The following is a 14,025-nucleotide window of genomic DNA, read 5'->3' on the forward strand; positions in this document are numbered from 1 at the left end:
TTCAGCTTTGTCATCACAGGAATAAATTACATTTTAAAATATATTAAAATAGAAAACAGTTGTTTTAAATTGTAATATAATTTTACAATATTGTTGTTTTACTGTATTTTTAATCAAATAAATCCAGCCTTCTTTCAGAAATATTTTTTTTTTAAATATATACTAACCCCAACATTTGCATTCATATATGTGTTTTGCTTATACTGTGTCATTCTCTCTGTATTTCTAAAGACATTCATAACAGCAATAAAAAATGACTTCATCTATATAGCTTACCTTAATTTGATTTTCTTTTGAAATGAGCATGGAAATGAAATTTAATTAAATTATCCAACAATCCTAAATTAACTTAACATCTGCCCTCCTTCTACAGCGTGATCAGATATAGGATCCCCTCTGAGGCCTCAGTGTACCCACCCAGCTGTTTGAAGAGTGCGCCCCATTGTTTGCTTATATGTTGTTTTTTCATCAGTTTAAATGAAATTCAATAATGAAGTCAAATATGTGAGGATGCTCATCCAAGCATAAAAGCACTTCAACATGTTTGTTGAGGGAGGCCTATATTTGCCTCAAATATACACACACACTACAATCATTGGCTACAGCTGCAAACTCAAGCTGTAGAATAGATGCAAATGGGCTGGAAGGGAGTGTGTCTGGGCGCTGCACGTCTGGCTATGCCTTTAGCAGCTGCTCTTATATCTTCTCATGTGAAACAGTTCCACGACAATAGTCTCACTTTCCCAACTCAAGCTAATGATAAACACGCTGGCATCTGGGAGGTTTGATAGCAATTCCCAGCAGTGTCATCTGCAGAGATGTAGAGATGTAGAGATGCCAGGGGCGGCATTGAGGGAGAGAGCAGCACAGAGATAACAGAACCAGCTGCTGAAGCATAGATCCTACTTTGGGCTCATCTCTCTCCCAGAAAAGCCAGATCTGCACAGTCAAGCAGGCTCGTGGACTCAGTGTGCTGCAGAGAGATGTTAAAAGAACAGTACCTGGTCAATACAGCATGCAGTGAAGACATTGGGACCTTAGCAAAGCAATGTTTCTTGGCAAGAGTTCTAAAAGTACAGAGAATTTTAAAAAGTCACCCATAATTGCTCTACAGAGACATTATTGACTTTTATTGTGCAGATTCATCAGACAAATGGCACCACTGTCTCCAAAATTCTGCAACTTCCAGCGTGAAGGCAACCATACTCCCACGGTAAAGGCAACTGCCAAGCACCCGCCATACATTCTACAGCATGCTTTTCACTGGGAGATGCAAGTGGACCTGGGAAGTAGGCTTGTTTTCCCACAAGACATTGCAGCGACCTCACTCCATCCGGATCTGGTCCTGATTTCCAGGAGCATCAAGACCATCTTAATAGCTGAACTTACGGTGCCATGGGAGGACAGGCTAGCTATCTCGCATCAAAACAAGAAGGCTGAGGCTCTTACCAAAGGATGGCACGCAACTATGTTTCCCAACGAAGTCGGCTGTCGTGGTTTCCCCACAACATCTTTGCGCTATTTCCTACAGAAGGTTGGCCTGGATCCAAAACATCTGAAGAAAGCCACCAGGGAGATAGCTTTGGCAGCCGAGACTAGCTCAAGATGGTTGTGGCTGAAGAGAGCCCACAGTTGGAACCCCTCTGCAGGCAAAGGCTAAATACTCTTTGCTGCCCCACTCAGATGAAGCGTACAGGGCAAGGGGCGAAACGCTAGTGAACCTGAGACACCTGCTGATGATGCAGAGGGGTCCTCAACAATGTGGATGCTCCGCCCACATTCTCACCATGGAATACCATCACATAGACACCATATCCAAGTAGCTCTTGCAATTCCTGCTTGTAGCAAAGCATCTTGATGTTTATTTCACCTTTGCATGTTACTAAAACATTCATTTAAACATTTTTAAAACTTTCTGGCGTTACACAGCAAAAGATAAACTGAATGTCTGTAATAGATTTAAGTTACTTACTAGATGATATGTTTGTGCCATGCTAATATTGGGTTCAAATCATGTCAGAAAGACTGTACCTATGACATGAACGCACACTGAAGCAACCAACATGTTGTAATTACAAGCGGGTAACTTTCTTTGAGCCTCGAGTTTATGAGTTGGGGGCACATCCGCGAGAAAACATGGCGGACAAATCTGTATTGACGTAAATTTGTTGAAATTAATGTTGAATGAATCATTATTTTTTTGCGTTTACAATAAAACTCACTAAGTTGCATGTACAAAATATGATAGTATTGTATACTTGCGATAAAATATATAACAATTCAGTTTAAAGCACCTTCATAAATTAAAAACACTCCTGATGAGCGTTCTTTATTTTTCATTTTGCGGAGGTAATTTTGTTAAAAAAATTACAACATCACCATCTTGCTCTAAGTGATTTGAACATACCTGACATCATTATGACTGAACAAGAACGTCCTAGGAGCAACTGAACTCACCAAAAGTTCTGTTCTGGTTCATGAAACTCTTTGATAAGCAGAGCAACTACCCCTAGTGGTCAAGAGCATATTGATTGTGTTGAAGCTTAATTTAGCTGTGTTGTCAACTTTAACTTGCTTTTTACATTTTGTTGTTTTGTGAATCTAGCCTATGGGTCACCGTAGAGGCATGCTATTAGTGACTATAATACTCAACAAAATACAACAACAGCAATATTAAAAGATGGACCTGAGTCGTATTTAGACTTGAATGTGGGCTCTTTAGACTTTGGCTAGTAAGTAATCCTCCAGAACACCCTATCATTTGCAAAGCCACTTCTAAAAACTGCTCAAAACACCCTAGATTTGTAGTTGTAACATTTGACAAAGCAAGAACCAATCACATTTTTCTGAAAATAAGAACAAAAACCTAGTAGCTTAGCGTAAACCATATAAATCATCCCTGGCTGATCTTTCAGTGTGCCTTTGGTTGATCCTGTTGGAGAGATCCATCTCTCTCCTGTTTGCCTGCTGCCAAGGAGATGTGTGAATGAACAGGGGAAAATTACACTCTCTGAGACCCTGCTAATGAAGTCATCTCCCTCGGCCCAGCCAGCCAGTCAACTTTTTAATTAGTAACTAATCAAGTCAATACAGAACTCACCAATGAGAGGCGGGCTGGCCTACACACACAAACCTGCCTTAGTCCCTGCGTCCTTCTTTCCCATGCAGCGATAATATTTACAGACTCCTCTCCTTTGGCAGCGTGGGTTTAGATTACGTTAATTACTTGGGCCTTAGACAGCATTAGTGAAACGTGATCTCCAGTGTATCAGCTGTACAGAACTGTTGGCTTGTAAATAGAAAACCATAGGACGCTAAAAGGGCTTAGAGCCGCTCTACTGTCTGAACGCAGGGGCACCGATAGGGGAAGTGAAGTCAGAGCAGCTGCCTGAGAGAGTAAACACAAATACAGATACAGCCCCCAGGAGATACATCTGATACTGCGTGAACACAATCATCCCTTCAATCATACAACTTTCACTCATGCAAGCAGGAATATGGCTATTCTGGAGGGGACCTTTAAATAAGAAACAGAATTGTGTGGTGATCAAGTAAGGAGGAAATACATTACTAAATACAAGGGAAACATTAGACTTAAAGTGCCCCTATTATGCTATTTTAAAGTTTCCTAATGTTGTTTTGGAGTCTCCTACAACAGGTTTACATGCATCAAACAAAGGTAAAAAAAAGCTGTTTAATTTCCTCATAATATACATTTGCACATCACCACATTTTCAATCATTCTCAAACGACTCGTCAGATGAATCAATCTCTCTAAATCCCTCCTTTCAGCGATATACTCTGCTCTGATTGGCCAGACAGCTCAGTCTGTTGTGATTGGTCTACTGTGTGTAGCATGTGTGTCGAAAACAAAACCGCCCATTGCCATAACAACGTCAGCTCTGCTTATCCTGAGGCTTCCTACACCGTAAACTAAACACAGTAACGAACAATGACGTTGATTTTACCATATCAATCTGAGTGCAAGTCTGAAAATGAAACACTGGAAGAACTAGATATTGAACCTGAACCTCCATCGCAAGGACGACTCGAGCAGGACGTTTCTCAGTGAAACACTACTCAGTTTGAGGTACATTATATGAGATGTTGCAACTGTAATTCCTCACCATCAGCATTAACAAGTGCATGTCCATCAACAAACCGACTATTTTACTTGTAATAATTTATTTACAGAGTTTTTTGTAATATATTGCGGTGAACACGTGGAAACTGTATCAATAATAGTGCATGTATGCAATGTATATTAGCAGAGCTCTAGCGTGAATAACTGATGTGAATGACTGATGTAACATAAACGTTGGTAAAACAAATCTTGCTCCATGCTTAATCTTTCCTCAAAGTAGTGAGAATGACAGATTATCTGCATTAATAGACAGTTATAAGTAATAGTGGCCCACAAACTGATTAGTATTAGTATTTCTGTAAGACAGTAATAACGTGAGTTAGCCAGTTAGCAGGAGACCTACACAATATAAAACTCAAAACTAAGTATTTTTAACACCATCTTACAAGAGCAAGCGGTTTGCGAATCCTGCATTGAACTCCGAGATTTGAGAAGCAGTCGTCAGTGAAATAAAGGGAACACAGCAAAAGTTTAGGATTATACTGCTGTGTCATCGTGGTAAAGATGACTTTTAACCACTGATTCTTCACATGCTCGTCCTTGGGCAGTGAAAAAAAAACTGGCTTTACCTTCACATTATAGAGCACAGCGCCGTCTTCTCGACATGCTATCCAGTATCCACAGGAATCAGCTGCTGGTTTGAGGTTCAAGTTTTCCCAGGTGTCTGCGCGCACAATAAGTGGGCGGGCAATATGCTAATGTTTCGTCTTGACGTCACAACGAAACGGCTAATGGATCGTTTGGAAAACAATTCATTTCATTGACTCAAGAGTAGACTCTTACTTTTGAAAGACAATAACTTTATATATGGTGCACTTTCAGATTTAAAACTTTGCAGGATGTTTTCATTCACTTTTCACCCAGCTATGTTACACACTACATGAAAGGTAATTTTCAAAAATCTATATAGGGGCCCTTTAACCATCGGATAGTAGCATTCCTATTTTCTTCTTGCTTCCTCTTAATGATTCTGGTTCTTTATTGGTTCTTATCTTGAATGGTCCTATAATGGTTCTAGTGCTTATTGCAAAAAAATGGAAAATGGCGAAATCATTCAGTCATTTAAATGGTGCTGTGGCCTACCGTCGTTCGTTGGTGAAATCCTTCAGGGTGCCTTATATGGCGAGCCGGAAGGTCCAAAAATAAGACTAATGACTTGTCAAAGTCACTTTACTATAGCCACTAGCTACTGATTCCCCACTGATAGGCCGGCGGTGGATCTACTCACTCTCACGCAGCGAGCGACTCACTCATGTATTGACCTATTATAATAAAATCTCTACCCTTTTATACTGTGATGGTGCAATAAACATTCAGTAAAGTTTTACATTTTTGAGTTGTAAATGTCATTTATTCAGAACCAATATTCCCATCAGTGTTCTGTAAGCTAGCCTAGCCTACTTAAATCAGCATATTTGTATGCCCTCTTAAATGGATTCTCAATGCAATAATTTTTTTTAGGCCCCCTAACCTTAGGCTGTCATCTTTCATGTCAAATTCTTACATTTTATCAATACATTCAATAAGAATAAGTCACTATAGGGCTTTTTTACAAATCAAATTGGACTCAGTAGCTAGTGGCTATAGTAAAGTGACTTCCCAGGACAAGTCATCAGTCCTATTTTTGGACCTTCTGGCCCGCCATACGTTCACATTCACCGTTGTTCGCAGTGTTACCAACTTAGCAATTTTGTTGCTAGATTTAGCAACTTTTCAGACTACCCTAGCAACTTTTTATTTAAAAAGCACCTAGCAACAAATTTAGCAATTTTTTTTATTTATTTGGCAACTTTTAGCAACTTTTGGAAAGTGATTCTAATCCAAACAACACACGTACAAGCTAGCTAAATAGACAGAGCGGTTCATTCATAATTCCTGTGCGGAAATCGCTGTGAAAACCGGAAAACAAAAGACAACGAGCGCAGGGGGCGGGGCTGGTCTATAGACCCTTTTACAGTTGGTAAACACGGTGACGTATTTGTGTGGGCGGAGCTTAGCTGGAGGCAGAAAGATCCCTCTGGCCGCTTCACTAACGCTAGTTTGCCAGTTTTGTTAGCTTGTTTTTTAACAATGACTGGAGAAAATCCGATTTTGTCTTAATGTGCAAGGTCACTCACTGTCCAGGACGCCGATTGTTATTTGCAAAAGTTAATTTTAACGGACGGAACCAGATGACCATACACGCTCAGTCAATGGACGAACTGACAGGATTAACGTTAACGCTCCCTCCGGTTGAGTGGCCTGACTTCTACACCGACCCGATAGAGAAACCGAGGGTAAAGAGAAACTGAGGACATAGAAATATATTTAGATGCTTTAATATAACTATGTGCTGAATGGTCATGTAAAGACTTGTGTGGTTCAATCCGCAGTTCTGCCTAGCCAGCGCCAAGACGACAATGTAAAGAGTGACACTACGGTGCAATTTTAATGATATGAATATTTTCTAGAAATAAAAATTCCAGATACAGCATACTCATTTTCATTGATTCTTGCACCCAAGAACACAACAAGATGACATTTAAAAATAAAAAGAATAATTTAAGCTCTTTATTATGTCGCCGAATCTGTGCTGGTTTGTATTGGCCGCCTCCAGTTTTCCGTTTGTTTTGCCTCCAGCTAGCGCCGTGACGTAACTGTGACGTCGGCGCAAAAGGGGTCTATATACATGGATTTCTCGGTGACGTCATCACTGCTTGCGCACGCATCCAGGAGGCAGAAAGACCCGCGGTCTTCGTACCGGAGTAAAGGGTTTAGGCTAGTAGCATAGTGGTGGTGTTGTCTCTAAGTCAAAATACCAAGGAGTTGTTGCGTAATTTATTTACATGCAGGCCTATCTGTTGTGTTTTATCTGCTCATTTAAATTATACGTGTTGCAAGTAATTCCAAATGTAGGCAAATGGAAGAGTGGGACAGAAGGAGGAAGTTGTATGTTATATTCTTTCTATTCATAATTTGACGAGCTGCACATGACCACATAGCACGTAGTTGTATGCATCAAGGGATTTGTACGCTTTAATCATTTCTCTTGTATACACACTTGCTTGAATAAGATAATTATGGCTATATATAAGGCCATACAATTGCTGGCCACTTCTTGTCATCCACAATCCAAAGATCGTCATGTATTGCGTAGGGATCCGGCAAGATCTCACCATTGCTGAGAGTAAGTTTTATTTATTCTTTTTGCGGCGTAGTTTTTCACCTATATTTAACAGCGCTTCGTCAGAAGTACAAATACAACAGCCGTTTTTTAAATCCTATCCAATGGTTAAAAGGAAAGGAGTAAACACGGTCACTAGTAGGTTGTGACGGCTGTCAATCAAAATGTGGAGCGGTGTATTCGTTCCATGTGTTTCCTGATAATTTGGTAAATTTAAATTTAACAGAATTTATCAACTTGTTGCCTACTGTGGTTGTTTTAAATCACATCCTTTCTAAAAAATGTAATATATTCTTAATATATAAGACTAATGATCTAATTTCATGTTTTATATTTTGTTCATTGTTTATTTTGTTGGGTTTTAGTTGGAGTTGGTCAGAACTGTTAAAAAAAATATATATATTATATATATATATATATATATATATATATATATATATATATATATATATATATATATATATATATATATATGCGCATGATGCCTGCTGCCTTTGGACTTAGTGATGTTGAATTTAAATGACATGTAAAATAAAGACATGTTATGTTACATAGTGATGTAATGGTGTTTTCTGGAAGGAAAGGAACTAAAGAACAAAGATTTTTTTTATCAGCTGAAAGGCAGAGTACAAATGTTTTTAGTAAACTAGATAAACATTATATAACAGTTTCAGGTTATGGTTTGGTGTTGGTGTCCCACATTGTCCCACACAAACTTATAATCGTCCCACATTTGGTTTGTTTGATGGTGGTCACCCTAATTACATTACTAACTTAGTCTAACATGATAATTCATACATACATCACAGTATGTCCGGATTTTGATTCGTAAACAGTTGGACGTTTTACATAATGTTATATTAATATGAAACACAAACAAACAGATCCAACTCTGAAATTGCAGTTTATTATTGAGTGAACAAGAAATTACAAACAATGCGAAATCTACGTTAATTACAATGTTCTTTTACAGAACTCGGCGTAACAGATAGCGGTTTTCTGCCTCCTGGATGCGCGCGCATCCGGTATTGTTTGTATACAAGAAACCGTACTCGGTTACTAACGTAACCTCGGTTCTCTCTAGAAGAGGGAACGAGTACTGCGTTTTATCAAAACGCTACGGGAAAAGTCTCTTTTCACGAAACACTGAAGCAAAAAATTATCCTTTAATTTTCATATATGTAAAACGCGTTGCGGCAGCAGCAGTCAGCTATGGCGAGACGGCTTGCTCGCTCATTGGCTGCTCTGCGGCAACTGCTTAAGCCTATCGAGCGAGGCCTGAGATGACGTCAGGCCAATGAGGGCGCTTCGCGCCCTCCTCGCCACTTCCCGCCGAAACGGGCGTGGCTTACCTCTATAAAAGGAGCTCGAGAAGGCTGATTCACTTGATTTTGATCGCCGAAGCGAACCAGAGTGAACCGTACGCACGGCAGAGAACGCAGTACTCGTTCCCTCTTCTAGAGAGAACCGAGGTTACGTTAGTAACCGAGTACGTTCTCTTACGAGAGTTCTCTCGTACTGCGTTTTATCAAAACGCTACGGGAACCCCTTGCAAAACGCCGTGCGTGCTGGGATAAAAACACTGATCACCGGAAGCTATTTCAGGCACACAGTGCATAATCACCAGATTGACTCACACAGAGTCAGGGAATAAGGGTGGGAGCCTTAATTCCCTATACTGTAGCGTCGTAGAATAGACATGTCCACAGACGCAAGTATAACATCACATAGACAGGGTAGGGAACCTGAACTAATGTGGGAAATGTGGGTCTTACACAGTTCTGCCCAAGATAGTCGGTAGCGCATTGCGCATGGGTTTCAGTGGTCTGACTAGACGGCTGAACAGATTACACCGACAAAAGCTTAGCCTGTAAGGCGGGAACCTCTAGGTTATAAAACCTGATAAATGTAGACGGAGAGGCCCAGCCTGCCGCCGTACATATATCCTGTAGGGAAATCCCGCTGGACCAAGCCCACGAAGAAGCAACGCTTCTCGTAGAGTGCGCTCTAACTCCCTACGGGCATGGAATGCCCTTGGCAGTATAAGCCAGCGCTATGGCGTCAACTATCCATCTGGATAGACTTTGTTTCGAAACAGCCATTCCTTTGGAACGTCCACTGAACGAGACAAAGAGCTGCTCTGTCTGTCTGAAGACAGCAGAGCGGGACATATAAGCTCTTAAAACCCTAACAGGGCAAAGAAAACTCGAGTCCCCTTCCTCACTCGATGCCGGCAGGGCAGCCAGGGAAATAACCTGAGCCCGAAAAGGCGTGTTGAGGGCTTTCGGCACATAGCCGTGCTTAGGTTTGAGTATGACTTTAGAGTCATTAGGACCAAACTCCAAGCACACCGGGCTCACAGAGAGCGCGTGCGGATCGCCTATGCGCTTCACTGAAGCGAGAGCCATCAAAAACACTGTTTTGAAAGACAAATGTTTGAGGCTAATAGACTGGATAGGCTCGAAAGGGGCACCTTTCATGGCCGCCAGGACCGTAGAAAGGTCCCACATAGGGACTGAAGGAGGTCTGGGTGGATTCAGTCTCCTAGCTCCCCTGAGGAAGCGGATGACTAAATCATTCCTTCCCAGTGACTGACCCAGCGTTGAACCGGAGAACGCTGAAATAGCCACCACATACACTTTGAGCGTGGAAGGGGATCTGCCCTTATCCAACAGCTCTTGTAGGAAGGAGAGAACCTCCGTTACCTCACATTCGAGGGGTGAAAGGCTCCGAGCTGTACACCAGCCGGAGAAAACCGACCACTTTGAAGCATAGAGTCGCCTGGTCGACGGCGCTCTAGCCTCCGTGATGGTATTCATGACTCCCTCTGCGAGACCAACGGGTATCCGTTGAGCGCCCACACATGAAGGGACCATAGTTCCAGGTGTGGGTGCCAGATCGAGCCCCTGGCCTGCGAGAGGAGATCTCTCCTCAACGGCACTGGCCATGGAGCGATGTCTGCTAACTGCATCAGAACTGGGAACCATGCCTGGTTCTTCCAGAACGGTGCTACAAGCAGCACTGGGCATTTCGTTTTCCTGACCTGTTCCAACACCTGAGGCAGGAGGAAGATGGGGGGAAAAGCGTATAGCAGGCAGCGCGGCCACTTTTGGGACAGCGCGCTGTCAGTCTTTGAAAAGAATGCGGGGCAGTGAGCGTTTTCGCGGGACGCGAATAGGTCCACCTCCGCTTTGCCGAATCTCTCCCACAACAGCCGGACTGTTTGTGGGTGTAGAGACCATTCGCCCGTAGGAACGTTGTTCCTGGACAGTCTGTCCGGGCCCACATTCAGCAGCCCGGGCACATGTACTGCTCTCAGCGAGCGCAGGTTGTGCTGAGCCCATAGCAGGAGGCGTTTCGCCAGCCTGTACAGGGGTATGGAATTCAGACCGCCCTGGCGATTTATGTAGGACACCACTGCCATGTTGTCCGAACGGACTATGACGTGTTGGTCCTTGATGTGGGGACAAAAACGCGTCAGCGCGTTGTGCACTGCCAGCATTTCTAGGCAGTTTATGTGTTGGAGCTTTTCCCGTTCCGACCATAGGCCGAAGGACGGTCTGCCCTCGAGCAGCGCTCCCCATCCCGAGGTGGATGCGTCCGTAGACACCATCCTCACCCTCGAGGAAGTCCCCAGGCTTACACCTGATTGGTACCAGTCGTTCGCCATCCAAGGCACCAGGGCTGTGACACAGTCCTGATCGACCTTGAGGCGTAAATGACCGGACACCCACGCTCTGCGCGGAACCCGCGCTTTCAACCAGAACTGCAGCGGGCGCATGCGGAGCAAGCCCAGCCGGAGAACTGACGATGCTGAGGCCATGAGACCCAGCATCCTTTGAAATTTTCTGAGCGGGGTGAAAGCGCCGCGGCGGAAAGACATCGCCGCGCGCTGAATGTTCAGCACGCGCTGTGGCGACAGCCGCGCTGTCGTAGACTGATTCCAGAACTATACCCAGAAACGGAATCGTTTGGCTGGGGTTCAGTGAACTCTTCGCCCAAATGACCGTGATTACCAAGATTCTCGAGGTGATCGAGTAAAATGGCTCTGTGCTCTATGAGCTGAGATCGTGATTGGGCTAGGATCAACCAGTCGTCCAAATAGTTCAGCACTCGCATGCCTCTGAGTCTGAGAGGAGCGAGCGCTGCGTCCATGCATTTCGTAAATGTACGAGGTGCCAGGGACAAGCCGAAAGGCAGGACTGTATACTGGTATGTCTGACCCTCGAAGGCGAATCTCAAGAATCGCCTGTGATGTGACGCTATCTGTATTTGAAAATACGCGTCCTTCAGATCTATCGACATGAACCAGTCTTCTCGGCGAACATGCGCGAGAATTTTGCTGGTTGCGAGCATTTTGAAACGGCGTTTCACTAATACTCTGTTCAGTCGTCTGAGATCCAGAATGGGTCTGATACCGCCGTCCTTTTTGGGGACTAGAAAGTATCTGCTGTATATCCCCTGTTCGCTTTGAACTCGGGGAACAAGCTCTATCGCCCCTTTGCTTATCAGTTTTGATATTTCGGCGGCGAAGTAGGTGTGCTACATTCAGCGGAACCGAAGTTTCGACGCGCGCTGTGAAGCGCGGAGGGCGTCGACAAAACTGTAGCGAGAAGCCTCTCTTTATAATGCCTAAGACCCAGTCCGAAACCCCTGGAAGCGCTGCCCATGCATCTGCATGGTTGGCTAAGGGCCGGATACAGAGCGCGCTCTGTTCGCCGTGCGACAGAGGTGCTATGGGGCTCACAAACATAGGCGTTATGCCTGCGGCATTTGAGGCGGGGGGCGCGCTTAATACAGCGGGCGGAGCGCTCGCCCTTGACCTTACAACAGTGTTTGGCTGAGTGAGGGGGGGCTGCGCGAGTCCCATGGGACTCATGTGTGCGAGTAGATGTGGGCTGTGAGCGGGCACATTTACTGCTTGGGGCGCGCTGCTTGTGTAAGCAGCGCGCGCGCTCACAGGTCTCGTTTTTACAGAGAGCCTGTGATCTGATAGACATAGTGTTCGTGGGCACTGAGTAGTGGGCACTTTTACTATGTGGGGAGCGCAATCAACCTGAGTCGATTTTATTTGCGCGAGCCCTAAGTGCAGGGCTGTGCTTGTGTGTAGGGATGGGCACTGAGAAGTGGGCATCGACACTACATTTATAGCACCATCGGCCGTGGCCGGGACACCAGAAGTACCGTGAGTAAGTGTGGGCGCGGGAGAGCGGGCACAGTTACTGCAATGAGTGCACTGTCTGTCTGAGCAGAGTGAATGCACACAGGTTTTGTCTTTACAGAAACCACAAGGCATGCAGAACATAGTGTTTGTGGGCACTAGGCAGTGGGCACGTTCACTATGTTGTGTGCGTGATCGACCCGAGTCGAATATATGAGCGCGGGCCCTGTGTGAAGGGCTGTGCTAGTGTGTAGGGATGGGCACTAGCAGTGGGCATCTTCTCTACACATATAGCATCATCGGCCGTGCTCGTGGGCAGCAAAAACACGTCTGTAGTTGCCTCTCGGGGAACAAACAGAGTGATTTGCATTCGGCGGCATAAATATTTTCTGCCGGCCGGCCTGGGATTCGAACCTCCGATCCCCCGCGCGCAAGTCTAAGAATCTACCACTGGACCACAGTGAAGATACATTGACAAAGTCAGCGCGAGTATTATCCGCACTGGCGTTTGCTTGTCAGGCATGTACCACGTGCTTGTGGGCAGCAAAAAAACACGTCTGCAGTTGCCACTCGGGGAACAAACAGAGTGATTTGCATTCGGCGGCATAAATATTTTCTGCCGGCCGGCCTGGGGTTTGAACCTCCGATCGCCCGCGCGCAAGTCTAAGAATCTACCACTGGACCACAGTGAAGATACATAGACAAAGTCAGCGCGAGTATTATCCACACTGGCGTTTGCTTGCAGGCATATATACCACGTGCTCGTGGCCAGCAAAAAACACGTCTGCAGTTGCCTCTCGGGGAACAAACAGAGTGATTTGCATTCGGCGGCATAAATATTTTCTGCCGGCCAGCCTGGGGTTCGAACCTCCGATCGGCCGCGCGCAAGTCTAAGAATCTACCACTGGACCACAGTGAAGATACATAGACAAAGTCAGCGCGAGTATTATCCACACTGGCGTTTGCTTGCAGGCCTGTACCACGTGCTCGTGGGCAGCAAAAAACACGTCTGCAGTTGCCTCTCGGGGAACAGACAGAGTGATTTGCATTTTCAGAACGCCTGCAAAATGCCAGAATGTGAGAAGAGTGGAAATCGCCCAGATTCAGCGGGGCTGAAAACACTCCATTCTCTTTCGCCAGTGACGCGCGGGAACCGTAGAAACGGTGTTCGGTTGCAGGCAAGCGGGTACTACGCGCTCGCTGGCTGCAAAATGCATCTCTGCAGTCGCCTTCAGGGGACTTACAGAGCAAAGCATTGGCGGCATAAATATATATGCCGCCAGACCGGGATCCGAACCCCGGTCTCCCCGCGGCGGACCCGAGAATTGTTTAGCTAAACGGCCCTAAACCGTTTCCCATGCATTCTCAATGGTAGTGCTAAACCACTACGGATGTAATATATTTTTGTCCACTACGACTTTTGGCGCTGTTCCGAGTTTTTACAGACGCGCGATGTTTTGAAAACTTTTATTCTAGACACACTTCTGTGGAGACATCGACTCACTATCATCATTCTTGACAAACTTCTGTGGAGACATCGACTCACCATCATTCAGA

Source organism: Scardinius erythrophthalmus (genome assembly GCF_964197995.2).
Source record: "Scardinius erythrophthalmus genome assembly, chromosome: 1".
NCBI classification, from domain to species: Eukaryota; Metazoa; Chordata; class Actinopteri; order Cypriniformes; family Leuciscidae; genus Scardinius; species Scardinius erythrophthalmus.